The 26,772-nt window shown below is 44.7% G+C and overlaps 1 protein-coding gene and 1 long non-coding RNA gene across 2 annotated transcripts in view; one reads left to right on the forward strand and one right to left on the reverse strand.

Moving 5' to 3' along the window:
• The window catches only part of LOC130594770 (uncharacterized), a 117,203-nt gene extending 94,929 nt beyond the window's left edge, over positions 1 to 22,274 (reverse strand). Inside the window, exons 1-2 of the long non-coding RNA XR_008971161.1 lie at positions 21,601 to 22,274; positions 17,663 to 17,734 (exon numbers count right to left, since the gene is read on the reverse strand). This is a non-coding gene — a long non-coding RNA (uncharacterized LOC130594770). The remainder of the gene's footprint in view (positions 1 to 17,662; positions 17,735 to 21,600) is intronic.
• The window catches only part of ARFGAP1 (ADP ribosylation factor GTPase activating protein 1), a 282,268-nt gene that overhangs the window by 78,489 nt on the left and 177,007 nt on the right, over positions 1 to 26,772 (forward strand). The window lies entirely within an intron of this gene.

Below are 26,772 nucleotides of genomic sequence, written 5' to 3' on the forward strand. Positions count from 1 at the left end.
ATCTCATTAAACTCTCGTGGCATTGTGTGCCAAGGGCTGATTAGGTGTTAGTTAAAAAAAGGAAAAAGAGATATTCCCTTGTGGGATTTGGAGGCACCTGAATTATTCACAAGTCACACAGAGGGGGCCCATTTCCCAGCCTTCCTGTATCTGCACCAGTGCTAAATGCAGTGAAGAGCAAGTTCAACCCACTGATACAGCAGAGCCCAAACCCAGCAGCTGGGGCCAAGCTTCAAATCCACACCTTTAAAAAATGATGCACTGTTGACTTCAGGATGGTAGCTTAATGGATTTGGTTAATAAAATATAAGCAAATAATATTTTTATGCGATTTTAGTGAGCATTTAAATTTACTCCTGATCCTCATTCAGTTTGAGGGCAAACAGCCCGAAAAATAGTAGACCAAAATCCTTCAGACTGCCAAAGCAGAGGTCAAGGGAACTTGGGGAGTCCTCTGTGTCCCTCCTACCTGGGGCAACTAAGACCTCCATCCAGGTAATTAGCCCAACATGAGCATCATGCAAAGATGCATCCTGCACGTGTTACACTAGAGGTAATCCTTCTTTTAATTATGGGATTATGGAGCAATGACTTACAGGGCATAAGAAGACCAGTTTGTTTGGGGAAGGGGACAATAGCACAAGATTAAGGCCAACGTACGCTATAAAAACAGGGAAACACATCTATTGCCTTTTCAAATGCAGCATAGGTGTGAGTGTTTTCCTAAGGCAGAGTGAGTAGTGGAATTGTTTTAAGGGGCTACTCAGGGTTAATGAAATATGTCACCTCTGAATAAAAGCAGCTCTAATGGTTGTTTTTTCAGTTATTTAGTCATGTTGAAGAGTTGCAGATCAAGCTCCTTTCCTGGGAAAAGGACCTATCCCTCAATTCTTCCTACACTGAAATAGGTTTGCTCATCATACAAATACATAAATGCATCTATATATGCTTGTGTACATTTTGTTGCACTCGTATACATTCCCATAAGTATGCACACACTACACCACAGCTCTGCGTGTGCATGCAGAATGCATGATAGTTCAGTCACAGCGTGTATAAAATCCCATTCGCTCTCCACAGGACTCTGGCACCTGAAAAAGTGGGAGAGAGGAAAGAACCCTCAACAGAACACACTCCATAATCTGCCACCAATGACCTAAGATCTCTCCTGCCCTGCGATCTCTAGACCATCTCCAAATCACTTGTGAAATGTTCAGGACAGCAAAGGTGCATGTCTAACAAGAGGAAACTCTCCTCATAGCATTCCTGCCTCTGTAAATATGCAGAAGAGCTGAGTGAGTTTAACAGAGGGTCAACTGCTTGACTAGATCTCTCTGTGATGAGCAGGACATCAACACCTAGACAGATGACAGCCTCCTCCTCCAGCTCGTCTCTGTTTCGCTAGGGCTCAGACAGCCACGTGGCATTATTTTAGCAGTGCATCCCCACAGCAAAGGAGATGCTCTCTAACAGCTTGTTATAGCCCCATCTGTTAGGAATTTACAGCTAATGTATCTTATAACATGGGTTTTTATAGGTAAGAAAGAAGCATTTGGCCTGGTTAGATCTCTGCATGGCTCTGTTCGTGATCTCGCTGCCTAACACATTTGGCGTAGTATTTTTGGGAATGGGTATTAAAAATATCAATGATTCATCCATCATTGATAAACATGCTGAGACGTTCAATAAACATGCTTCAGCAGCAATAACTGTATCTACGTATACAGAGACAGACGAATGTTTCCTGCATGCATTTGCAGCACGATTCCATCAGAGCCGTCCAAATTACAAGGTATTTTACACTTAAATCCAAGTTTTGTTCTTTGACAAAGGGCAGGGTCTAGAGGGTTGATGCAGCAGGACCTTGCATCTAGCCGCTGCTGTCCCAGCTCCTAGAAGCATCAGGAAGGTCACATCCCCCAATATAAGACATTTATAGCCTGTTTCTGCTATACAATTTGCTCTTTATGGCCTTATTAAAGCACAAAATGGCAGAGGGCTCTGCAGGAAGACTCAAAGGGAATTAATTAAATGGCTTTTGGTTTAGAAAGCAAGACCAAATCAGTCTCCCCCCCCCCCCCCCAAGACTAAAACCAACTGAGCTCTGATTTACATCTGCCCACTGAGTTGAAGTCCTCCAACCACCTGGAGCCCTAAAGCACCCACTACTCTGGGGCTAGACACAGCCCTTAACTCTGGACCATGACCACAGCCAATGCAATGAGCACACTCGGAAAGAAGCCAGGATGGTTTGCCCCATATCCCTCAGTGATGAGATGCAACCACCCTAGCAACTCCTGTCAGAGAGCAGGAGAAATGGGGGAAAAAGCACTAAAACAGACAATAAAGAGAACACTTCAGAAACCTATCCATTGGGGATCTTTTAACAGCATTGATTTCTGGGCTTCAAGAGAGGAAAAGGAAGAGAATAATGTTTCAAGAGAAAAATAACAGCCCCCAAACCACAGACTTCAAGCTGCCTGAATTTGCTATTGCCTTCAGGAATGGCAGCTCAGGCCCAATGTGGTTTAATGCCTGTACTGCTGGATCCAACCCCAATGTGTGCTTCACAAGGACACCACATTGCTACAAATACATCGCCATTGTTTTTTCGGGGGGGGGGGGGGGGGGGGGGTTAAAAGGCCCAGCACTGCTCTCACATCACTTCCAACCCTGGGGCAATACGACTGGCTCCCACTGATACAAACAGCCCTTTGCTGAAGCAAAACCCAGGCTCTCCATCTCCTGATTTTACTTTTCAAGGCTCTAAACTGAAAGCGGGAGAAGGGGAGTATTTGAGGATACTCCACGTGTCTCCCCTATTCCGGGGGTAAAAGGGAGAAGCGTTTTGCTGCTCCAAGGGTGCACAGTCAGTGATCCTAACAGCGCATTATATAATGCTGCCGAATAAATGACAGACAGCCGGGGCTTAGAAGCACATCAAAGAACCCTGGTGACGACACGAACCACGCGAATGAGTGTGCTTGCTGTCACTCCAGCATCTCAAAAAGCATCCTCATGCCAGGCTGCCTCTTTAATCCCTGCAACGAGTTCAGCTTGTCCCCAGACTCTCCCACACTGAAAGGCTGATGCTTTTCTGGTCTTTCTTCCCCTTAGGTATCAGTTCATCCAATGTCTACAGCACCGCTGACCTTCAGGGTGCCTGTTCTTCCTTAAGTCTAGCCCTGTCCTCACTCCTCTGCTCCTCCTTCATCCAGCAGGAAAAATATCATGGAAATAAATCCATATCAGATCATATATAGGACAAAAAAAAAAAATCACTTCTGTGGTTACCAGCCTGGAATAGCCACATAGCTTTGCCTTGACCTTACATGCCTTTGGTTAAAGGGATGTTCCATTATTAATCCAGCTTAGAGCTGGATTAACTTTTAAAGATACAAAAATGCCCACAAGCCAAGTAAGGTGATATATTTTTGGCTGGTTGGAACTGGCAGGCTGCCGGGCAGGGTTAGGAAGCATCTAGAGTTTAGGAGAGGTGCTTTTAGATATAAATCCTGATGGAAAAAAAAGAAGAAACAACCAAAAAACCCTAAATTATGTAAGCAAGTGAGAGGCAGCTGGTCACACAGGACAGTTCATGCGCTCCAGATATATTTGTACGCTACCAGAAATTCCCATTACAGATTGAACCTGCTCATCCTGGAAAAGCAGAATCATGTCCCAACTTTGATTTTGAAAGGGGAAGGGATGAAGGAATGACTGAGGAGGGGAGGAAAAAATAAAAAGGTCATTCAAAAGAGGAAAACAAAAACATGCTGCATAGAAAAACATTTCAGGGCTGATCCAGAGCCTCCTAAAATTGATGTCAATGGGAGGGTTTTGTTTTCCTCCTTTCAACCAACACTGGATTGTGTCCCTAGAGAACAGTTTCCAAATGTGGCTGCTCTAATGAAGCATCTAGAATGTGCATTGGGAGGCTCAAACATCACAGGGCTTGCAGCCCCCCCAGGAAGGAAATCTGCCTTGTTTGCTGTTTTACTGAACCTAGCATGGGGTGGGCACCCCAGGAAACAAGACCTGACTGGCAGGAACACAGAGCGATGCTTGCGATCAGCCAAAGGTGGGTTTTCACATTCATCTGCACAAAGAGAGCTGGAATAGCATCCGAAGACACCCCCTCACATGTGAAATAAGGTATTCAGATTTGTAAACACATGCAGAATATTAACTTATGCATCAACAGAAAGAGATTTTAACAGAGCCTTTAAAACTAACTCTGAAATACTTTTAATGTATGAAACTGCGCACATCTATACCCGCGGGTTGCTGCTGGCTGCAGAATACACATCCATCCTGTTTGCTTTCATCACTGCCTGAAGAAGGGATTTATGGGCAGGATACCTGCTTTTGATGAGCGCATTAGTGAGGAGATGAGCAGAAAGGGAGAGAGAAGACGGTACAATACATGCCTTCAGATGCCCAATAAAACTGAAACTGTTGAGCTGCTACTGGGTCGCTCATTGCAATAAAGTTCCTTGCTCAGCATTAAATGGAGGTGATTCTTACTGGTTTACCTGTATTACCATATGCCCAAAAATTTGTAAGTGAAAATAGATAATGAGGAAAAATACCTTTGAATAAGTATTGCATAAAAAGAAATAGTTAAGATCTGCCATGAATTATTCAAGCAGCTCCAAATATAAATTGCCACAAATAGCAAGACAAGATCTTGTCTTTCTGTACACTGCATATGTCCTGCAACAACCCAAACAGCGCATTCCACTTGGGAAGCTGTGTGCGGAGAACTGCACTGCCTCAAGGAAACCCAATGGGAGGCAATGGTACGCAGGGCAGAGTATGCTCCTCTTCGCCTTACAGATCACATATGTATTTTTAAAGCCATTTTGTGCAACCAGGATCTTTCAGCATGTACTGTCTCTGTTGAAAGCCTACTACTTCCCCCAGAGGGTTCTGCAGAAGGTATTGCACTAGGGGAAGCCTGGGTGCCACTGCTAGAGAGCAGGGCTGCAGGGGAATCTGCGCTCCCATATAATTGATCCTTCACTAAAACTGCAGTTTTGTTACTGTAATACTGACAATTATTTAGATGCAATTGAAAAACAAACATACTGGCTGGTGCCTAAGCCTGTGTAAGTATATTTCTACACATAGGGCTGCACTACTTTCATGCCGAAGAGTGGAATTTAGCGTGAAAACCTACATTTTCTAGGACACAGAAGGCTAAGAATGGTGGGAATCTGCACTTTTACCTGCCTGAATCCGCAGGGAACAGAGCTCCTCTCCCCTGACTTTGGTCACTGTGTAACTCCACTGATGCCTGATCAAATCAAACAGATGGGATGCAGAAACACAGCCTCATGACACCGTCTCTCTGCATCCAGAGGGATTCTGCACCCTTCCTCCTGGCTCCTCTTCCTGCCTCAGCCTTCCTCTCAGCCTCTCCTTTTCCTAAAGAATTTGGGTCACCTTGCTTACACAGCACAGCTTTGCCCAATGAAGTCTGCTTTTGTGCAGCTCTACAGGGTAGGAATAAAGCAAGGATTGATGCTACGGGGAGAAAGCTATCCTCACACGGGAATTAAGTTCTTGCCTTCCAGGGTTATATGTGCATGTAATATAATTTTTGTATATATATATAAATACATGTATAAATATATAAAGTATTCATTTTTTTCATAGTATTCCAGATAACTCAGTATTAAACACGCAATCTGCAGCAATGCATTGTTTTCCCTAAATCCACAGGGAAGTCAGGAGCCCTTGCTTCCCGAGTCTATTTTACATTTTCTTACTATCTCTTCTTAAACAAACGTTCTGCTGCTTTGAAAGCAACATACACTTGGATGTGCCCACCGCTTGCGAGTGTCTCTCTGCCTTGCCCGAGGAGCATGTGCCTAGCTCGAGTCCCCACGGTGAGTGGCAGAATCTGCCATATGGAGGTCACCTTGTCCAGGTCCATAAATAGCTCCCTTTCCTAAGCAGGGAAGGGAAGGAGCTACTGAGAGTAATGAAAGAGGAGGCTAGCTCACATCCGTGGCACTGATTGGTGCCAGGGTTACGACACGCAGAGGCTTGTCATGCCAGCAGCAGCGATACCGTCAATCTGCAGGCGCAGAAGTCACCTACTTCCACCGTGAAAACATGTGCCAGCCAGTTTTTCATTTCAGTTTTCACACAGGGGTTTGGATGCCTTTCAGGAGTTGAGAACAGACTATAGGAGAGTTGTCCTTGGGGAGACAAGAGCAGCCCCCAGCTAAAGGGCTTTGCCTGCTTAAGGGCACAAATTCAGGGCTGCCAGGTCGAACCCATGCAATGGGGAGGGATTTTGATGAGGTGAAGAAACAGCATTGAGGCAGCACAGTCTAAGCCCCCCACTGCTGCTGAGAGCTGCACAAAGGCATAGGCATGACATGGATCAGGCACAACAACATAACTGCCATCAGTCAGCCCCCCAGATCGTGCAAGGACTTCTCTCCTGTGCAACTGGATATGGAAAGATCAAGATCTGCACCCTGTGCAATGAACCTTTTTGCTTTAGTCAGCTTTCAAGACACCAGCAACTATGAAAATGCTATAACAGAACCCTCTGACAGGCAACAATGTGCTCAGCTAGCAGCTAAGTAATTGATACCTTAAAGATATACTGGAATATGTCAGCTAGAATGTCATGTCAGACTGACTTTCACAGTCCAGAAAGCATACTGTCATGTTTCCATTACAACATCCTGAGGAACAATGTGAAATTAATGAAAACATTGCAAAAAATAATGTTCCCAGGTAAACCACAGGAAATTTAAAGGAAGGTGGAATGGGAAGAGGAGGAGAGGAAACTGTTTTATTTGATTCCAATTCAAAACTATTTTGGACTGCAATCACTTAGAGTCTGAATTAGCACCTCTTTCTGACCCAAAACATTTAGCAGACAAGTCATATCAAGATACACAGTTAAGAAGGAAGCATAAGGTCCTGATGCACTCAGTTTGCAGCCCTTGAGACAGTTACACCTGGTAGCAACAGGGTGTTAACGCAGCCATTAACACCCCCTTGTGCAAGTGGAGCCTGCACTCTCCTTCCCACCCTGCTGAAACTGATCCCTTCCCATTTGTCCCTGTGGTAAGGGAAGAGCACTTATCCCCCCATGACACCTTTTTGCATCCCACTGGCTGCAAATCCCTGGTTTGATCTTGTTCAGTGTGGAACATCTGACATGCCTGTGATGGGGAGGCTTTAACTGCTCTTATTCCTTCTTATGATACCCATGACTATAGGATTGGATAAAAGGGATGAACAGATGGATGGATCACGTATAGACACTGTAAAGCCTTTATCCTTTGCTAGGTGTTGGTTTAAGCAATGCACAGTATTTTTAAATAGCCTCTTCTCTTTTTCCTTTCCCCTTCACAAGTTTTCCTCTCATGTTCTTCCCCTCGGCAGTCTCTTCTCCCCTCTCCCATACAAACACTTTGAGCTGGAGTCTTGATATAGGAAAAAAACACACCCACCATGAAGCAGCCCTAAGCCAGTGTTTCCTTTGTCCTTGCTCTTTAAAAGCTGTAGTTGCTGCTCAGATGAGGTAACGGGCCTCATAACACAAGAAGTATGTTTTTCAGAACTTAATGTCCTCTGCCACAGATGTCGTCTCTGCCAGAGGCTTATTAACACCTCAGAAGAGCAAAGCCCTGCCCACAAAGGGAAGGGAATCTAAAGAAGATACACAAACAAAGGAGGTGAATGTTAAAAGCAGCTAATGAGAGGGAAAAAAAAAAACCTCCACCTTCCCATCACAGCACTTCAGAACAAGTAGCATTGCCAAGCACTAAAAACCTGGGGATTAAAGAGACAATTTAGGAAGACTTGATGTGGGGAATGGAAATCTCCTGGAAGACATTAAAAGAACACCAAAGATCAGCACACAAATATGTATGTGTGTATATGGACAACTTTGCTAGGACTAACAGAAAAGCTATTCACAGGTAATCAGGCACATTAATTTCCTATAAGGGAAATTCAAGTTTTAAAGAAAATTGAAACAGGGCAACATACACAAAATGGTTTAATTATCAGAAATACGTTCAAATGGACTTACTGAAGAAGCAAACCTGCTCATTTGCAAACCTTTTTAACACCAGTCGTCCTAGAAACACCAAGAAGTACTCGACTAAAATACCCCCTTCACTGAGTGGTCTTTTTATCTTAGGAAGTGCTATGTGTTGCTTCTGAACTGTCCCCCACCACTCGCTACACTCAGTCCCTTCCAGCAATGGTTTGATTCCCAGCACACCAAGGCTGCTCTAGGCATATGCAGGCATCTCTGCCAAGGTCATCTGCATGGGTATCTCATGGTATTCCCCACCACCTCATCTAATGGGACAGGGTTTTTCTTCCCCTTTTTTCCAAAACAGCCAAAAAGTAACACATGTGCCCCTTTACTCCTTTGGAGAGAGGTTTGGGGAAGGTGAGACATATCATAAAGACCAGAATTCTCAAGGTAGAGCAAAATCCATGCTCAGAGATATGTGCCACCAGCAGAACGTGGCAGAGGTTGGGGACCAGATTTAGAGTAAGACTTCTGGTATGAAAAATAGATGGGTAAGAAGCAATGATGGGGCCATGAAAGATCACCAGAAATGAACAATAAGTCAGGATGTTCAAAAGGGCATGATGACTGAGATCAGCCGCAGCAAGGACAATAAAATCAGCCCCTGAGATTGTTGCTATTTAAAGAAATATTTCATATGGAAATGAACAGCCCATAGAGGGATGAGCTGGGTGCATAACACACAATGCTAAAACTGCCTGGCATTTAAACCCAGCACAGCACACAGGCTGCAGGGATCACAAAATATATCACAGGGGTTAAGACAACTCAAGTAGCTAAAAGGATTCAAGGAGCACTTAATCCAGGTTAGACACCCCCAGTGCTGCAAGAACTGGGCGGTAATTAAAGCCTTTCCAGTTAAGTTGATTTACTTATTAAAGGAGAGGCAAACTTTAAGCATGGGTCTCACTTTGCCCTTTGCATGAAAAAAAGTCATTTGATAAACAGAAATGATCCTGAACTGCTCCAGACTGACCTGAGGCTGCAGTGGACATTGAAGAGCCCATCCCTTGAAAAGAGCTGACATGTTTTGGTCAAAAACAGGGGCTGTGAGAGCCCACATCGATAAGAACTCTTGGAAGAGACAGCACTATTATCCCTGTGGTAGCTTAGCTCTTCATTAGTCACACAGGGATCATAATTTTTGGTACTTCAAGGCTCTCCTATATAGCCATATCAACAGGTCATGTCCATGGAGGGGAGACATTAAGTCCCATCTTCACCAAGTGTCACGTCAACTGGATGCACAGCAAGGAAGATTATGATTTTTCAATCTGTGCACCCCTTCTACATGATCAAACCCCAGTTTTGTCCCTTGCTTGTGCAGGGCTGAGCCAGAGTGAAGGATAAGATCAGGATCATTCAAAGGGCAGGAGGATGCAGCTTGCTTCAGATGGTGCAGGCTTGGATGGCAGTCAAAGAACTGAATCTTCTGCAGAGATTAACAAGCTCCACAGGTGCAGGGGAAGAACAGGCTCTTCGAGCACAGGAGGAGAAAAACACACAGTATGGAAGAGTGCCCACTGCCCGACTCGCTACCGCAACTGTCAAACCACTGCCAGTGGGTTTTCTGGAAGGAGGTCAGGAGAGGCAAAGGTGTGGAAAGAGAGAAAGCAGCAGCCACCGGTGTCCCACTGGAAGGAAATGCCAGCCAGCACTAGGAGATACAATCTGATCCTTTGTGTGTTTTGCAAGTTGCCTTGTTGGAATCAAAGACCGTAGAAAACCAGTTTGTGAAATAATGCTGTTGACAGAGCAGCACCACCCTGTGTCAGGGCTGTTTCACAGAGTGGGGCTAATTCACCTTTTGTCTGCCTAATAGTACTGCAAACCCTGACTCTTTCCCATCAGAGGCTGAGTTATTTCATGCTACAAGCCCTTCGCAGGCAGCCTGACAACAGAACAGGCTCTGCAAAGCATTACAGGGTTGCAATGAGCCTCAAAAGACACTTCCCAAAGCCTTTCTACCCCATGGAGAATGAAGGCTGCGGTGGGGAAATATCAGCTTCTCAGGGAAGGGGCTTAAATAGCTTCAAGTGGGTATGGCAGCAAAAGCAATGCGATAATAAGGAGGAAGAGCTGCTGAGATTATCAGTTCCTGGCATTATATTCCCAAAACACTCCCGAAGCCTCCCAGCTTCCATATGGCTCATCAGACACATACAATAACATGATCGTTCAGAACATTCAGTCCTATAGAAAGGAAACAAGAAACACAGACACATCCTTGCACTCCTGCACAGGCGCACACAAAGGCGCTGCCGGGACCGAAACAAAAGGGATGGGAGCAAATTCCATGTTTGAGTCAGGCTCCTCCAGGCTGCCTGCTCACAAACAAACTGTGACCATCAGACCTCTGGAAAGATGGTTCATATGTTGCTTCCACATGGGACACAGACCCCGGTGAGCAGCAGCCTCTCCAGTGAGGCACATCCATGCAGATGATGCATTTAAGGGTGCAAACCCAAGCTCCCTGGCTTGCAGGTCAGTAGATACTCAACTTAGCCTTCTACAGAGCCACAGCACCATATCAGCCTGCTGGAAATCCTACCTACAAGCAAACTGGAGAGGGCAAAGCTGTGCTAAAGTGACTGAAGGCAGTGGTGGCTGTGCAGAGGTGGCTGTTGTCACATCCACCATGGCGACAGCTGAACAGGGCCTTGTCAAAGTCCTCATCCCTCTGTGCTACCACCAGGACCTTGGTTTTAAGGGAGCAGAAGGTGCTATTAGCTCTGCAAGGAAAACATTGCTGGTCCCTGGAGTTTTCCAAGATGATGCCCTCATATGACAACTCCAGCCCATCCCAGAGGTGCTGGGTCCACTGGCTGTAGCATTTGGTTTCAGTCTGAGGAAGGATCAGGCGTTTGGTGAGCTCCAGAAAAAGTTCTCTGTCATGGCTTGTAACCATAAAACCTCATTCCACAGCCTACTGAGGCTTAAATAGATGCAGTTTCAGTTTCTGTGATTCTTTTCCAAGGCTGATAAGCCAGCATCTGTATCACTCCTTTCTCAGTCATCTGGTCTCCGGTTTTGAGAAACTATTTCAGTTCTACAAAGCTGGCCTGACATCTTTCTCCTTCTATGAGGTTTTAGAAAAAGGATGAATCACCCTTTTTTTCTTACTTTTCCAAGTGGGAAACTCCTTCACACAGTTACTTCCTTCTACCATCCACTGCAGCAGTCCTTCTTTGGCACCTACAGTTTCTTTGATGCCTTCTATTTCCTCACTGAGGGGCTTGTTTGTTTTTACTTCTTACAACCAAAGCCTAATTCCTGGTTTTCTTGTTAAAATCCCTCAACCGAGCTCCTTGAGGAGCAAAGTAGGCATAGAGAAAGTTAATGAGAAATCCTCTCTCTACCCCTGAGGACTGAATTGGGGATAATTTAGGAAATAACTGGAACCAGCTCTGACCCCTTTAAGATTCACCAGCATCACTGCGGGAGGAGGAGGATCCAACTGTCCTACATTTTCCTTGTGGATGCTACCACTGCTAACAGTTCATGGCTGTTCTTCCATGTCTCTCCTCACAGGTCTAGGCAGAGAGGGGTGGAACAGATGCTGCAGTGCTGAGCACCCAGCCCTGTGTTGGTACCTGGGCAGTACTGGCACTGCTTCCATGGTTACGGGCTCCTGGAAATCATCGAGTTCTAGGGCCCTTAAAGCTCATCCAGTTCCAACCCCCTGCCATGGGCAGGGACAATTCCCACTAGAGCAGCTTGCTCCAAGCCCCTATGTCCAACCTGGCCTTGAACACTGCCAGGGATGGGGCAGCCACAGCTTCTCTGGGCACCCTGTGCCAGAACCTCACCATCCTCCCAGGGAAGAGCTTCTACCTCATATCCAATCTAATCTCCCTTGTTTAACCCCATCACCCTTTGTCCTACCACTATAGTCCCTGATGAAGAGTTCCTCTCCAGCATCCTTGTAGCTCCCTTCAGACACTGGAAGCTGCTCTGAGGTCTCCACGCAGCTTCTCCTCTCCAGGCTGAACAGCCCCAGTGTCCTCAGCCTGTGTTCATGTGGGAGGTGCTCCAGCCCCCTCAGTTCCATCGCTTCCCTACATTGAGCCCAGAAAGCTGGTGATTTGTTATCGCACCTTCATCTGGACACGATCATCTCGTGATACCCCCCTGAGCTGGCTCAGCTTCGTCCTCGGCACGAGCAGCGAGCGCACGTCTGCTCCCTCTGCCCAGGGCTCTCCCCCCGCTCCACTCTGCCGCGCTTCACCCTGGGAAGCGTTTTGTGATGCTTTGGATCCCTTGTAAACCGTATTCTTCGATTTGGGCAGTCTTTCAACTCCATGAAAGTTACACGTTGTTTTCATTTCTTCTCAAGTACCTCAGGTCAAAGAAAGACCTGTGTCAGTGGCTCTAAAAGCCTAATAAAGTCTTTCATCCATGGACCTGCTTGCTGGCGCAAAGTCAGGGAAAACAAACTAAGTCATCGAGTGTTGTTCAAACTGTCAGATCCTTTTCAGCATGCTCTTCCTGCCAGCCTGCTCATGTGCGTTTGGGGGCCGGAATGGGGAGGGAAAGGAAGGGGGGGGGGAAATTCCTGATGGCAGAAAGCCCATGGAACAACTGGCACCTTTCCAAAGCAGCCTCCCCCCCGGCCCCCAGCCCGGCTTCGTGGGCACAGGCGTCTGCCAATCTGTTCTGCACACACACACACACGCTGCACAACACAAGCAACAAAATGACTTTCCAACAACTTTGCTCACAAGTGCCACTCTACTCCGAGTTTGGCACCTTGCGCTTTCTCTTCACCCCCGCCTCTCCAGGCTTTGCCTCCCAACAAGCTGGACAGGTTCCAGTGTTTAAAAGCCCATTTAACCACTCCCTTTTGTTTAGAAATGCTAAGCCTTGATCTGATTTTATCGACCCTGCGGTGCCAAGAGGAGGAGGATGCTGAGGGTTTCTGCGGATCCTGCAATGAACTGAAAAGCTCCAGGAGCCCTTCAAGCTTCAAGAAGAGCTTTGGCCACTTTGCAGCAGCCCTCGTGCTGTTGAGAAGCCCCAGAAGCAGAGCACGTACCACCCACAGGACCACACAGGATGGCTTCCACTCTTGCTTTTGGTGCATGCTCCTCCCTTCAAAAACTTCATTACTGGCACGTTCAGGGGTTGAAATTCAGTGCCATGCTTGGCTGGCACTGTCTTTTGGTGGTTAAATAGTTCTTTACACTCTCTGCTTTGTGCAGTGCTGCTATGCCCAGGAAAAGCAGAGCAGCAGGGGAGGGAGGCAAAGAGGCAGGAACAGGACCTCTGCTCTGATTGACAATTGTAATCTTCCTGGGTATTGTTAGGAGACATCTTTCTGCACTTGATAAACCCAGCATGATTACATGAAACATATCCTTTTAAAATATATTTCTCTCTTTCAGAAAGCTGGCAAAGTCAACTGCATTTAGAGCTAATTTCAATCCCTTTGTACAGTGCAGCATTTGGATGCCCTCTTAAGGATGCCAGGTTTGAAAGTTTGCCTTATCAACATCCTTTTCTCATAACCCCTGAGAAGCTCTTAACATTAGTGATGAGAAGGACTGTGTAGATTACAAAGCAGAGTCATAGAGCTCTGGAAAAAGAAGGAGAACCTTCCCAAAAATGTACTTCCCTTCCCCACAAGAATATTTCTTTAAGAGAGATGTGAAAGGAAAAATACACAGGCTCAGCCAGTTACTGTGTTCGGAAAGATGTAACCAAATATTGACCGCCAGCATCACCAGCCATGGGAAAAAGACATTGTGGTCCAATTCCTCCTCCTCATCATCCCACTGGTTTTGTGCTGCTGCTGGTCATGGGGCTGCTGAATAGGGGTAAGAATTGAAACATCAACATAGCTCCTATAAATTTGAATGAATAAGAATAGTTTCTCATCTATGACAATTTACACCCATCAAGGCTCTACCTTCACATATCCGGCAGCCTGAAGAAAAGAGTCTGCTTCCTGCTGGGCAGCTGCTGACACATTTTTACCTTTCCTACACTGATTCTGCTCTCCTCTGCTTTTCATTCCCCACCAAAGACAAAACACAAAGGAAGTAACAGGCAGCTGTGGTCAACGGAAGTAACATGACTGAGATTCTACCTAAAAGTTCACACAAAAACAGACACTTACTGGCATCGAGAATAGCAGAGCCTGGAACAATGTCACTGGAAAACAAATTACACACACCATCCAAGCAACTCTCTTCCATCCAAACCAGTCAGATATTTTTGATACCCTGCAGCTTCAAGGAGGATAACAGGCAGTTGAGTGCTAGAGCTGAAGATCACGTTAGCCCTACCAGATTATTCAGGTCATGCTAAACAGCAAATTCAGTGGATTAAGAGAGTCCTCATTCCCGCTGTGCAGGTTTAACAGCCTGCAAGTTACATGGAGGGGCTGAGGATGCTATGTACATCGCATGTCTTGTGCGGCGCTTTATAGTCAGACAAGCTCAGCAAGGGGCATCTGCCTTCCTAAAAATTACCATTGACCCATTCCTGTTTAGGAACATTGAGAAACCAATGGACTCACCCAGCAGCTATGAGAAAATCTCTTTGCCAAGCCATGCAGAACTCACTTTTGTGTCTGCAGTGTATTGGCATTGTATTACCATGACAAAACCAAATTACCACCATTGAGGATAGCCTTTGCTAATACAACGGTCCTTCTATAGTAATATACTCATGTGCACAAATGATAGCACAATGGAGTCGATGTGTAACCGCTATAGGATCTCTGTAGTAGCACTGAACAGTTTTTCAGCTTCTTTCTTGTCTTACCCAAGTCATTCTCATGCAGGCATTAGTGTAAAGTTCAGCAGTGCAAAGCTTGCCCATCAATGTAATGCTGTTGTCTCATGTTAATGAACTACTCCTGAAAGTGCTACAGAGCAAAGTGAGGATGGGCCCAGTTTTGGAGGGTTCTGCACTGTCCTTACTCTCACTGCAGGTCAGTGAAATCATAGGTGCTCCTGCACAATGACCAAAATCAGTGTGGAACCAGTGGGACTAATACTGAAACCATCCACAGTAATTAAGGCTGTATTAAATGCCTATTAAAAAAGGCTTTTGTAATCATTACAAATAATGTTGTATTGCCAGGGAAAGGGGGGCCTGGGACAGGCAGAAAGTACCCAGCTTTCTGACCCAGCTCCTACCACACATGTGAGACCAGCGCAGCACACCACAGAGCCAACGCTGTCCAGAAACATCATGTTGATGGTCGGTGTTCCATGTCTCATTGGAAAAAACAAATCCTTCAGTGGGTAAGTGAGCAAATAGCAAATAAATGAAGCAATGGTGTTTCTGCCTGATTTTTCAAATACCTACTGCTGGGATGGGGTCTAATAGAGGTTTAAAGTGCGCAGTTCTCTTCAGGTAGAGCAGCAATGAAGTCTCCCCTCTCCCTCACTGCCCATGCTGGAAAACTTGTAGGCATGAAACATCATCAAAACTTCTACCTCTGACAAAACTAGATGAAATTGGCTAGCGGCCTTGAAAAATAGTATGGAAACTGATAAGCAGAGACACCTACATTCTGCTCCGGATGGCACAGAACTAAAGAAAGAGCTAAGCTACGAATGAAAACGGTCAGTTCCTGAGTGGGTCAAGATATGGATATGAGCTTGTTGGTAGCAGGCTGACAGATTCCTTGTGGAGGCAGACAGCTCTCCTAAGAGTCTATGAGCAACATAAGAGAGAATGATTTGAGTTAGAGTGAAACACTAAGCCATGCACAACTGTTTAGGAAAACAACTCTAAGACTAACCTCCATCAGCAGCTTCACTGAGTAGCTTTGACCTCATAATCAACACGTTACAGGCTCAATTCCCACATTTGCACCCAAAGGTCTGAACTAGAAGGTGAAGCAGGTGCTTTTCAACCCATAATTATCTTACTAGTGTGTAAAGTTAAGATACAACAAAACCATTAAAAGACATCCTAATAAAACTCATCAACAAATGTTGCTGTTCATTGACATCATGACAGTGCAGTGTGTGCTGTAACAATTAGACACAGGTTTCTTCACAGATGTTTGCTGATATTCCTGGGTATTTTTCCAGCTAAGGAAAATCACCACAAGCTCCCACAAAGGACTTCTCGAGGGCAGAGATGGCAAAGCTGAACATCCATCACCAACAGCTCAGAGAGCAGATGGGAAAACCACAGCAAGAGGTTGCACCGAGTTTGCTGTTTCTTTAAGTCGCTGATGGATTCACACATGATGCAACTAGACACAACACAGCACTTGCATCTTCCTGCATCAGTGATTCTGCAGACATAGATCTTCCCACCCTCCTCTTCCCCCTTCCAAGGCCCAGACATATATTCTTTGTCTGCAACTGGGTACAATCACTTTCTGCGTACAAGCCCAGCAAAACAAAACAGCCCATTTGCAGTTCACAAAGCTGCCGTGGCAGAAATAAATATTATCTTGTTTGTTGGGGTTTTCTTTCTGGTTGCTGCTGTTTTGTTTTCCAAAACCATTGTTTTGCAGAACAATTTAATGCAAACGTGTTCTTCCCGATTCAAGACTTCGCAGCTTTGCTGCAGAGTAACTGGGTTCTCATGGAAAAAGCCAACCCTTCCAAGGCAAACCTCAACCTTCTCTGAAATCTCAACCTCTACAGAACATCCTAAATCAGTAAATCTAGGAGAAGCACTAAACCTCCTTCGAGTTGCGGCAGGAAACCACCAAACACAATAGGCACAATAGCAACGGCCCATCCAGATGATGCCCCAAAGGATTTTAGGGTAAAACATCCAGTGGTGCAGCCACCTGACGCTAACAACCATGGCTTGCTGTGTTTTCAGAAGCACCTTGCCTGATGCTGCTGACTGAAGTTAGGGGATGAGCCCTCCTTGGAAGAGAAACCTGCTCAAGTCTGGGCTTTATCCTGACACACACTCACAAGCTCAAGCACCTGTAAAGAAGCCTGAGCTCTGTTTGGTGGGCAGCTTCAGGAATTAATATGTTTTCCCCTTCTCCCTCCTTTTCTTCCCTCCTCACTTCAACTGCCTGATCTGGTGGTAATTTTCCTCTCCCTGGTGCCTCCCTACCCATCTTTTCCTTCTTTTTTTCCCCACCCTGTCAGCCAATGACAAAAATAGAGATGGAAAAAAAGACAATTGCATGAAAGAAGGGATTTTTCCATCTTTAATCGCAGAGGGGGACTGGTTTGTGCATTGCCTCGCTGCAAAAGCATCGCAGGTTGGGCAGGTAAGATTTGAAGGGAGGCTGTGTGATGCATCGAGCCAAGCCTGCCCCTTGACCTCCCACTCCTGCCTGCTCTGCCTTCAGCTTTATTGGAGGCATGGGGCGTGAAATGGTACCAGCAGTGATGCCTTGTGCTTTTCTAAGCAGCCTTTGTGCAGAAGGAGCAGTCATATCTGGCCCCTATGTGGTGTGCTTACCTGTAACGGGTGTACCTAAGGAGAAATGTTTCCCTGAGTTTGAATCACTAATACAAAGTGCAGGCACTAGCTCTGTGGCTCAGCAGATGCAACACTGTCATGCTCCAAGGTTAGAACTCATTTAAAGAAACCTGAGTTACTGACAACTTAAGAATGGAAGTAAAAATAGCCAATGCTTACCTTGGATTTTGGCTGGTTAGGTGTGGGATTTCTTTTGTCCCAACAGGGACTGCTTCATTGGGTTTTGTGCAGCTAGAGGAACAAAAGGAGAATATTGTAAGAACAAATCAAAAGAAGAAATTGTATCAGCATGGCATCTTTAAAAATCTGTGCGTTTTATGGTTTGATTTTTGCATAGTATTACAGCTGATCAAACTTATACAGGTCAGAGGTATATCCTCATTGTTGCTGGACAACATTAACACTGATCTCTATTCACTTACAGCGTTGTTCCTCTTCTTTCACCCCTTCCTTCCTCACTATTTGCCACATTTTGGACACATTTGGTCCCAGAACATCTCTCATTCACCTGGGGTGTTTATCACCATATTCAGTGTATATTTTCAGCTCCCCAACTGGACAATTAAAGCAATGCAAGGTTAACAAAAGATGAACTTCCAGGTACCATCAGCACACCTTCCAGGATGATCACTCATGTGAATCCAGGAAATCTCCTCCAGTTCCATCAATATTATGGCAAACTACTCAACCATTTCTGAACACAGAGTGAAGGAGTTGAGGTGGGTCCTATGAGCAGCACATGCTGCTTTCCCTTGTGAGTTTCTCATTGCCTTCTATTTCCAAGCTTAACGGTCCTGTCTTTCACCTCCACCCTTCTTATATTTTGTACTGGTACAAATGACTATGTTCAAACCCTAGGAAAGCACCAAGAGAAGCCACCAAACCCATGGCACTACTAGCCTAAGGGGCAGTGGCACAACACTATTTGTATGCTCCCCACTTAAAATTAACTGATTATGTCTTTTCAATGAGCCACCTACAGCTCTCAAAGTTTAGGCAGATGGAAGCAGAGAGACTGCATTCAGAGAGATTTGAATCAACAAAATATGATCACAGAAATAAAAGTATTCCCCTTATGATCTCTTCTGGGTTTTTTTTTGGTGAATACTGCCCAGTAGTGCCACATGAATTATTTTCTCTAGAGTATTATGGTCTGGATTTCTTAAATACATTTGAGATGTTTCCCAAAACAGCCTTTTTAGAAAAACGGGTTTATCAAGATTAAAAACTTCCCCTGGAAATTCACTGTAAACATTTTTGTAACCTACTTTTCACCCTCCCTGGGAGCTCTTTGTCTTACATCAGTGCTCTGCCACTCTCACATCCTGAGTCCTTCTGCCTCGATGCTTCTTGGGATAAGATGATCTTTACCATCAGTGGCTCTGATAGGCCACTTTAAATCATCTCTTTCTTGATTCATGCATTTTGCAATTCCTCTCTCTCATCTCTTGCAGCTATAATTACTGGTGGATTTCATTTTATTAAGAAAAAACCCAATAACCCAAAATACATCCTAAACCCCTCTTCCCTGCACAACCTCCACCTCTTCCTGCCAAATGACCCCCAGTGATCAGTGCTCAAGATGGCAGCAGGGCTGCCGAGCCAGATGGGAGCTGCTGAAGACCTCAGAGATCAAGCTACCAGCCTTCAATTTTGACATTTGGTCGTGGGTGGCAGATTTCTTCCTTTCACACTTAGAAATGTTCAAAACCACAGTAGTTCTGTTTGAGGGGGGAATCGGAGGCTGATTAACCTTGTCTTCTTATGTGCAGATGCAGATGTTGAGAAGCAATTTCCCACCCACATTGGCCAGAACTAATCTTTGGACCACTAGCCAACACACAACAAGCCATCCTGAGCCCTAAGCTCACACAGACTTCTAGTAGGATTTTGGTGCCATTCAGTACATGGGAACTGGGGGCAGATTAAATTTGCTCCTTCCTATAGTGCCCTACAACTGCCATGGAAACTAGCCCCAAATATCCCTAAATTTTGAGCATCACTGCAAAATATTTTCCTGATGGGCCAATAAAACCAGACTCCTCTCCTATGCTGGGCTCCCCCCATGGCACAATGCAGAACCTTTCCCATTACAGCCAGCAGGAGCGAGGACACTGCTCCCCTTCTTTGAAATGAGGATCCTTCTTCAAGTGCTTTTATTGAACCATATGCCTGCACCGTGAGCTCAAAATGACACTTTTGAATAATTTAAGGTAATGATAATAGAAGCATTAAAAAAAAAAAAAACCCTCATAGAAACCAAACCCAATTCCTCTCACAGCTTCTGAATTAGTTTTTCACTTGTAGCCACTTCTGCTCTATCTTAAGAGCTATTAAAAAGAGGCATGATAGAAGGGAATATTAGGAAATTACTAATGCTTTTTTGAAAGCACCTATTGCTTCATCTGCTGCAGCACTATTTCTGGATTCCTATGCAGCTTTCATCTTCACATTGAGCATTTCACAGGGCACCTTACTCCCAGCCCAAAGAGGACGGGGTGGTTTTGCTCGTTTTGCCCTGCAGCTGTTTTGTTCCATTGGAGATGATGCCTCACTGGGGCAGGACTTTATGATTTTGATTTAAGGGATGAGCTTTATTTACCAGCCAACATTAACCATTTGGATTTCCCAGCTCCAAAATTTCTTGCAGGCATTCTGAATATATTAGTGGGTGTCTTTTTTTCCCCTTTAAAGTCTATTTTTAAGGCTGGGTCTGACCCAGCTGAGGAATTTGCTGCTATTTCATGTTTAGTTTTCAGGAAGGTAGAAACACAAGCTACTCCCTAAACCACCAGGATCAGGACATCATCTTTTCCCCAGCAACATCTGGAATATTAACAGACTAGAGCAGGATTGGAGTTGCATTGGCTGAACCAATCTCCTGCAGGAGCCTCCCCCTGCTCGGAAGAAGGGAAAAGCAGCCGCAAATGTGAGGAGCATCAGCCGCACTCACCGCTGCATGACTCCAGTTTCATACCTGCACTTCTCCATTGATTTATGGGGCAGCTCATTTCCAGACCCACCTCCTTCAGGAGGAGGAACTTCACCTCAATGTGAATGATAGGGTCTTATATCTCTTAAAGCAGTTGCTCCTGCTTTCTGGGATGGGGAATAGGGGAGAAATTATGGTGAAGATAAATATTTCTCTTCCCTTTGGATGGGTCTGGAAACTACAGAATGGTTTGGGTTGGAAGGGACCTGAAAGAAATGAACTGCACAGACAGCTGGTGCATTTTGCATTAAAAAATAAAATGAAATAAATGATATAAAACCCCTAACCCAAAACACAGCTCATGATGACGAGGAGGAGATCCTCCAACCCATTCCCGTCATTAAAGCCGCACAATAGAAGGCACGCATGCCTTCCGCCCATTCAATCTCTGCCTTACATCTATATATCTATATCCACATGCCCCACAAAGGCATATTTTCCACGTTAAGCCTATGGATTACTGGCTCAGGCCCTTACAGGAAGAAAAAAAAAACCCTGTTGCCAAGGCAACGAGCCAGGGGTTGCTATGGCATCCGAGCGGAGCAGCTGGGCCAATCCCTGCTCCCTGCGAGCGGGAAGGCGCAAAGCCTCTAAATTTAATGTCAGTGCAGAGAGGAAGGGAAGCTGTTGAGGCATGCATGATGCTGAGCGTGCGCTTGCTAAATGCGGACAACATGGCCCCCATGATTAGGACCAGCACACTAATGAATATTCATTGGGCTGATTAAAGCAAAGTCAATTAACTACTTGACTGCTTGATTTTTTGCTGGATTTTAGTCGTCTCTTTTTAACCATTTTGCCACTGGGGATGCTCTTGTTCTCCCCTTCATCTCCCTCTTTCCTCCTTTCTATTTCCTTGCACTGGTGATTAGGGTTTAAATATGGGTTTTTTTTCTTTTCTTTATGCTTTTTACTGACTATAACCCACCCTACTCAGATTTTACAGCTCGCTTTATTCCACCAGTAAATCACGTTCTTGTAGGGTCACTGTCTTCCACTACAGGTGTAGGTGAGCCAGAAGGTCACAGAATCCCATCAAGTTTTTAAATCTCATATGCAATTTAATTCTAAATCCACACCTAAGCAATAACACTGATTTTTCTACCTCACAGTGGGATTCTCCCCCCACCACCGCAGCCCTTTGTTTTAGAACACAGGGAGTTGCTGTGAGCAGGGTCAAGGGCTGCTGAATATTTTGATTGGGATTTGTTAGCTCAGGATTCCTTCAGACAGATGACTCGGAGCGAATGTTCCAGGGAAAACTGGGCAGATTCTAAAATAAAACAACAATTCATTACAAACGGGTTTCAATTTAAAGAGATGTCTTTCTCCCAGCACCGCAGTGATGCAATAGGGCTGCGAAGAGGACTGCATATTTCATAAAGATCATTTGTCAGGATGTGCCTGAAAACTAAAACATGGAATTCAATTAAAAATAAATGAAAAAATTGCTGGCCAAAAAATATTTCCATGTTTGTGAATTCAGCCTTTACACCCCAAACCTAGGAATATACATTCATTTTCACTGTGTTCTTTGGCTTGCTTTGAAAACTCTCTCAGGTTCCTGTATTATGTATATAGAAGTGTGTCAGAGAAAGATGCATTTACATGATAGTTATGGCTCTCCTGGAGGGGAGTTATTCATAGTTCTAAGTTATATATCTGATGGGTAGAGTGGGAAACCTGAACATAATCACCCAGCATTTGGGCTCATCTCTTTGTGAGCAACTGAAGCAAAAAGGAGCAGAAAAAGGCAGAGCCTACAGCAGGGAAGGGACAACACTGACTTCCAATATTGTATGCGCAATTTAGATACTTGCAGAAAGAAAAAGGGGGAAAAGTGGTGGAAGAGGAATGAAGTGAGACAAAGCATAACTGAATTTAACTGCAAACTAAAATCTAATTTCCATTATATAAACTCCATGAACCTACAGGGTTCCTTATTATTTTGCTGGCTGATGCATATATTTATGTATTTCTAGACATCCACAATTATAAAAACACATAGCTGCTTTTCCAGCATGCCCCTAAATTGTGGAAAACAGGGAATTACGATGCTTTCCTGTGCCAGTTGTATTCTGGGAGCGCTACAAGCATTTCTCTGCACACACGCTTCATGCACATCATCCCTCTATTAACGCCATTATCCCAACTTTTAATCTTCTTATTCGCATCCCAACGTCCAGCACCCGTCTGGACTCTGCCAGTTACTGGGGTTTCACCCTGCAGTGGCTAACGCTGTGGGAAGGATGAAATCCCAGGCAGGATTTGGTGTTCACCTTCCTGGATTGCCGAGATGCCACCCTTCTTTACAGAGCTTTAGGTTTCTGCCATCAAAATCAGAACTCTGCATAGCAACACTGAGCTCTGCGGGGTAACGCATTTCATTTACCCAAATCTGAAGAACCCCAACAAATAATTGCCTATTTATGAATTAAAAGAGCAGCAGAAGGAAGGGGAACATGTTAAAATGCCACATTCAATCAAAAGAAATATATATCGGGGGATCTTTCTCAAAATAATCCATTTTCATCTATGTGCAGTGGAAATCTCTTCACAGGGGGCAATATGCAAACATTGATGCACACGCACACACAAAGAAAAGGAGAATAATTCCGTTCTTGCAAAAAATGTAGAGAATTGGATTCAAATTCTAACTGGGTCACAAATGAAATGGAGTCAGCAACCTACAGAACAGGGGGGAAAAAAGGACAAAAAAAGGGAGAAATCCACCCCTGTGCCATGCAACTCATCAGTCTGCAAGTCCCGGTCATGAGAGGCCACAGCATTAGCCAGGCAGGGTGTTGCAGGTCAGGATTAAGATGCATTAAGAAATTCAGATGGAGGAAGCTTGCCCAGAACCTGCCCATAATTTGCCAGTTCTCTTCATCTGCCTTCCATGTGAATCAAATTCTCTTTCTCTATTTGGAGGAGGATTTTTTTTCTTTTAGTTTTTGAATCATGTTATTTTGGGTAAAATTTGCATCCCTGAGCTGTGAAAAGCATTTTAGCTCCAAACCTACACAAGAGTAAGAACTACATGATTATTGTGCTTATACTGTGAATGATACGGAGATTAAAAATGCTCAAAGGCATCTGCGCGCATGTATACACACACACAGATAAATGACAGGAAACAGCATCAATCCTGGCTCGAAGATATACAGCAAATTCTATCAACTGTTTAAAAGAAATCATGGAAATACAACCTGGGAATCTGCATCTGCACAATGGAAAAGACTCTGAGTGCAAACCCATCGCAGGAGCAGTAAATTCAGGGTTAAGTCTCTGGATTCCTGTCTGATACTCTCAGCCTTTCATCATGTCTCTATGAATTTTTATTCCTGCACTCTGGGGTAAATTAAGGCTGATGGTGTCAATACTGAGTTTTTGAGCCCGATTTCAACATTCCTTCTGTTTCGCCTGTTTAATTCAGACCCTTTAGGTTTGATTTTTCCAACAATTTAGGAGGAGGGTTTGGGGCTTTCTAATCCGCTTTTTGAAATGCCATATTTTCCAGGAGGTTATTTCCCAAAAAATCTCTTCCCCCACACACACCAAGTCAACCTGTGCACACTGTGTCACAGCAGTGGCCATTTTCCCAGGCAGAAAATCCCTCCTCATTCAGTTCCAGAGACCTGATGGCTAATCAACCCCCTCCAAACCATCAGGAGTACCCCAAAGCTGCAGAGATACTCAACTTTCGCATCTATCTGTTCTTGAAAAACACCCCCCTCCCTCCCCAAACCCTTCAGGAAAAGCCCGATGTGTTTGAGATTAAACCCATGATGTGTCTGGGATTAAAGCAGAACACGTTTGCAGCCCTCGCAATGCTAACCAACCAGAGGAGTTATCTAATACACGATACATGTGATTGAATAACATTACAGTAGACGTTCCTTCCTCCCTGCGTGCAGACCCCTCTATGATGCACACACATGGTATTCCTAATAGGATCTCTTCTCCCCTCTCTCTCTCCCCCGCTTTCACAATCTGTCGCTCTCCAATCTGCCCACTCTGCTCTATTTTCCCATCCAATATTCCCCCTCTAACACATTCCCCTCCTCTTCAGCCCCAGTCTTTGCTCCCTCCATCTTCCCCATCCTCCAGGCTCTATTGGACACATTAATCCTGGCACCAAGTTTTGGGACCACGGACATTCAAAGCAGACTGGTTAGAAAAATAGCATAGGAAAAAGCAGTTTCTACCCCTACTACTAGCACTTAAATAACATGGTAGCTAAGAATTTGGTATCTAAAATCAGTTTTTCACAGCAATGAGCTACATCATTAATACTCAATCTTACTATTTTATCAGAAACTTCACAAACAAGTTCACTATTGCTACCCCTGCTTTATGGAGGGGAAGAAACAGCAAAGGGAAGGAAAAGGCTCGATTCAGGGCTCCCCAGCAGGCTGGTAGCATAGCCTGAAATAAATTAGGTCTCCTGGGTTCCAGTTCAGTGCTTTATCCATTAGTCTCTGACTAAGAAACAAATGTAGAGAAGCCAGAAAATACGTAAACTAAAGCAACACTTCGCGGTTCCTTATAGCCTATAGAATAATTACTAGATGCAGATGTAGCTAGAGATGCCCGAGGCTTTGGTGATCCCAGGGATATATTTATAAGATCTGGCTTTTCCTCCAGCTTTTCCTTCCATCCTACTGCTCTTCTGTGTTGTAGGAACTGTTCACTCTGGCTGAAATTTAGCTTTAACTTGGGAAGAGCAGGACACAAACATCTAAGCAGAGCAACTGGTTTAAGGAGTTCAGGGGAAACATCAGGCTTTATCTAGGCCTGGCAGGATTATGGAAATAAGTAATTTCCCAGAAGAGAACAAGCTTGCGGCCAGCTTATGTGTCCCTACCCATGGACACATACACACACATGGGAACATGATAAAAGCTCCACCATGGCACTCAAAGAGGGGAGAAATGGGGTTTACACAGTAAGATATTAACAGCTCTCGCAAAAAGGAGAGAAAGAAGCATAAATTCACACTCTTTTAACTTAGAGGTCTACCTTGTAGGTGCCCCTTGTTTCATGCTGTGCTGCACAGCTCATGGGGATAGCACTGACCGTGTGGAGCAGTATGCATGGCAGCAGGATCAAGTCCCTGCATGGGACAGGGAGATGCAGTGCAAGGACTTATGTAGGATCTAGTGGCATAAGGATTCTGCAAGCTTAGAACATTCTGCTTCCCTTTCCAAAAAAAAAAAAAGCACCTACCACTAAGTAAATGAACACTACCACATACCTAAAGCATTAAAGCCATTAAGAAACTGCTGCCATTCCTATAGATCAAGCAAACACTGCATTTAAGAATAGTTTCAAATAGGAGGGGGGAAATCCCAAAGCTTTTTCTAGACTTAAAGTCTAGGAATCTTAAGTTCTCATCCCGAGCCCAAATTAACATCTACTACACATTATATTTAGACAGAATGAAACACAGGGTAGCTGATATCATCAGCTGTTACAATGCAATGCCTACATTGCACAGCAAGACTCAGGGAGGGACTCACAGCTCCCACTCAGACCTGCACACCACAGAACAGGGAGCTCCTCTGAAAGAGACATTATCCAGAGATCTCCTGATGTGGACCATGGTTGTGATGATTTCTGGAGGAACCTCAGCTATTCAAGCTATTCTCCAGCTTGGAACATCATTTCAGTGCCTGCAGATCAGGCTTCCCAGTAAAAAGACATGAACATAGAAGAGAGAGTTCAATAAAGGGCCACACGGATGATGAAGACACTGGAGCATCCCTCACATAAGGAAAGGCTGTCAGAGCTGTTACTGGTCAGCCTGGAGGGACCTTGTTAATGGATATAAATACCTGCAAGGAGGGTGTAAAGAGGACGGAGCCAGTGGTGCCCAGTGCCAGGACCAGAGGCAGTGGGAACAACTTTTCAAATATGACTTTATAAACCATTGTTTTATTACGAAGACGGCAAACAGCTTTCTCAATCTGCACAATTTCTTGTAAAATGGCTATTCAGATTTCCTTGCAATAGGAGCACTGGCGCCTGCAAGAAGTCTGAACAACCAGATCACCTGGGGACATTTCCTGTTCAGAACTTTTGTGGATCAAGCCTACAGCAAAGATTTCTGTGCATATCCAGCTTCTTTACCAAGAGCATGGCATCCTTGCCTTGGGCAGGTACGTCTTCATAAGAGGAATCCAAGAAGAAATCAGCCCTGATAAAGGTGTGAAATGCCACACAAATTTCTAAAAGGGCTCTAAAGCTGCACCTAAGGATTACAGACTTGCAAATA

This window comes from Pezoporus wallicus, unplaced genomic scaffold (genome assembly GCF_028554395.1).
Source record: "Pezoporus wallicus isolate ANWC-B61680 ecotype Strahan unplaced genomic scaffold, APGP_CSIRO_Pwel_v1 contig_11133, whole genome shotgun sequence".
NCBI lineage: Eukaryota > Metazoa > Chordata > Aves > Psittaciformes > Psittacidae > Pezoporus > Pezoporus wallicus.